Below are 3,393 nucleotides of genomic sequence, written 5' to 3'. Positions count from 1 at the left end.
CCTGCTGATTTCTCCCCTTCTTTATCCTTTTTCTCTCTAAACACTGGAGTCAAGGGTGATCTAGACATCCCCCTTTACTACCATACATTTCCTTATCCACTATTCTATATACCACAGATAAGTGAGATCATCCTGTGTTTGTCTTCTGACTTACTTCACTCAACAATGTCAAATCATTCATTTCCAATCGCGTTGCATCTAATTGCCTGATTTCATCATTAATTTGCAGCTGTGTAGTATGTCGTGTATAGGTACCACATTCTCATAATCCATTCATCTGTCACTGGACATTTAGGATGATTTCATCTTAGCTATTATACTGAATGTAGCAATGAATAATTGTGTCCATATGTCATTTTGAATGTTTTTATATCCAGGGGGTAGATGCCTAAAAGTTTTGAATAGCTGAGTCATATGGCAGCTCAATTCAAAGTTTTTTTAAGTGATTTGAATTTATTTTATTAGACTAGAAAACTATTCGTGATGTATTCAATATGCCAAACACAGTAACAACAAGTCTCACAATGGAGACATTGCTGGGCCCCCTCGAGCAAATCGATGAACAATGGAAGAACAGTGCTACAATGCTACATATAGGTTAAAGTCATATAGCAATCAATCATCACAATGAACTTTTATTTACTGCCTGATAATTCTACTTGTCATACGTTTTATTGGAACAAGCAATATGAATAAAAATATGGAATGCTTCATGAATTTGCATGTCATCCTTGTGCAGGGGCCATGCCAATCTTCTCTGTATTCCAATTTTAGTATATGTGCTGCTGCAGCGAGCACTCAATTCTAAGTTTTATGAGAACTCGCCATACTATTTCCCACAGGGATTGTACAAGACAACATTCCCACCAGCAGTAGATTAAAGTTCTCAAGAGACAACATTCTTAAATACAAATAAGCCTCTTTTTTAACTAACTAATAAAACTACTCACAGACTAAAATCTCCATATGAGCAATGCAATACCACATCATATGTGTCAATAGTTGCCTACATAATAATGGATAACAATTGGTATGTTGGTGAGGGTGTCTCCATAATTGAAATCCTTTGTGCATTGGCTGATGGGAATGGGAAAAAAAATCAGTAGATCCTCACTAGGCTGGAGCGATAGCACAGCGGGTAGGGTGTTTGCCTTGCACGCAGCCAACATGGCCAACCTGAGTTCGATTCCTCTGCCCCTCTCGGAGAGCCTGGCAAGCTACCAAGAGTATCTCCCCCGCACGGCAAAGCCTGGCAAACTTCCCATGATGCCAAACACAGTAACACGTCTCACAATGTTACTGGGACCGCTCAAGCGGTCCCAGTAACAAAAAATTGATGAACAACGGGAGGACAGTGACAGATCCTCACTGGGAAACAAGATGGTGATTTCTTCAAAACCTGAATGCAGAATTTCCATCTGATCCTGAAATTCCACTTCTGGGTATACACTCCAAGTAAGGACTCAAACACCACATGTACACCAATATGCATAGTAGTATGAATTATATCTAACATTTATTTCTTGTATAACATTTATCTCTTGATACATATTTGGGTTAACAACCCAGACATGCATCAAGAAATAAGTGGGTAAGCAACACAGTATTTATAAATAGACAGTATTTATTTATAAATAAATTTATATTTATATAAATAAATATAAATATTTATAAAGTGAAGAACACTTAATCTTTAAAAGGAATTAAAATTATAACAAACGCTACAAAACGAATGAACTTGAAGAAAGGTAAAGAATGTCAGACAAATAAAGAACAAGTATTTTTTCATCTTATTTATGTGAGAGACCAAGAAAACTAAAATTCTCAGAGACAGACAGTAGAATAGAAGTTTTCAGAGTTTGAGAGAAAGAGGTAATGGAGATCAATTGTTTAAGGATACAGAATTTCTGTCTGGCATGATTAAAAAGTTCTGGGAATGGATAATGATCATGCTTACATTATAGTATGAATTCACTCAATTCCCTTAAATTATACACTTAAAAAATTAAAATTATAGGTGTAATGTTTAGAGTATTTTACCACAATGGCAAAAAAATAGCAAAAACAAACAAAATCCACCAGATTCTGAATAATTAAAAAAATTACTGCTTTGTTCTTGGGGAGCATAATTTGGTCAATATACAAGATTACAAAAGAGATTACTCTAAGACACACATAATTTAAATGAAGGTGGAGATTACATCATTACAGTATTTTTCTGGGATCTAACACAGCTTCTTTATCTGATAATGGAAACTTAGGAAGAGGGGCAGGGCTAGAGACAGAGACACAGAGAGACCTCCAGGTAATTGGAAATAAGTGCTTAAAGCCTTAGGCAGAGAGTGGAAACACCCTACTCAATCTGCAATAAGGAGTAACAGCAATTTTTTTTACCAAGTAATCAAAAAGAGCAGAGATGAGTGGGGAAAAGTCAGGGTCAGGATTAGTAGGGTCAGTTCAGCCTGGTTCTGTAGCTGGTATTTCCTCAACATCCCCTCAATATGTCTCAATATTCCAGAACAGATGGGGGTGGAGGTGTGTGAACATTTCTATCCTGAAGTTCCTCTGTTATCTCTTTCTGAATCTATCACAAACACAGCATTCCTTGATCAAGAAAATTATCAATCAGTTGGAGCTTCCCACTCCTGTACCCATCACTATGGTGAGACCAATCACATCACCCAAAGGCATCAATGAATATGTGGTCCACTTCGTCAGGCTGGAGTCCATTGACAAAGCATCACACAAAGCATCATCCTCACACAGCCTGAAGGTAGAGTAGATACTGAGAACCCAGCAAAAGCTACATGAAATTTACTATTTTATGCCTTGAAGGAGAACAATGACATCTTCAGCCAGCATTTCTGCTTTTAAAACAATCAGTGAACAAGAAACCTCCATGTTTCCATTCTCAGTGTTGGGGATAGGCGTGGACAGACAGTGCAGGCCAGAGGGAGAAGATGTTCCACATAACTGTACCAGAAAATGACTGATTTCATTTAGAGAAATGCTACAAAGTAGCAAAATCATGTCAGTTCCAAATGGGAGACATTATCTATTTGGGATATCTTTATGCTTTTGATGGCAGTGAATAGGATTTTTTGATAATTTGTGCTACGTTCTATAAGACAGTAGATCACATTGCCTTGTGAAGAAAACTCAGCAAACACAGTACCAAAAGACAACTACAGTGTAGATATTGGCATAGAAGCCACCTGCAGTTTATCATCCAAGTATATAAGTGTTTCTCTTTAATTATAATCTACTATGAATCATTGATATGCATTATTTTGCCTTATTTGTTACTTTCTCATTAGATAATGAGAGGGGATTTTGGCTTTTGGTGTTACACCCTATGATGCTTATGGATTACTTCTAGCTCTGCACTCAGAA

The 3,393-nt window shown here is 36.9% G+C and overlaps 1 non-coding gene across 1 annotated transcript; it reads right to left on the bottom strand.

Annotated features, from left to right (window-relative positions):
- Positions 1-694: 694 nt before the first annotated feature.
- On the bottom strand, positions 695-798 carry LOC130024107 (U6 spliceosomal RNA). The gene has a single exon (XR_008792553.1). It is a non-coding gene; the product is annotated as a U6 spliceosomal RNA (small nuclear RNA).
- Positions 799-3,393: the final 2,595 nt, after the last annotated feature.

The sequence above is a fragment of the Sorex fumeus genome, unplaced genomic scaffold (genome assembly GCF_029834395.1).
Source record: "Sorex fumeus unplaced genomic scaffold, SorFum_2.1 ptg000026l, whole genome shotgun sequence".
In the NCBI taxonomy this organism is placed as follows: domain Eukaryota; kingdom Metazoa; phylum Chordata; class Mammalia; order Eulipotyphla; family Soricidae; genus Sorex; species Sorex fumeus.
Note: the sequence above shows the minus strand (reverse complement) of the source record. Positions and strands in the feature narration are given on the sequence as shown.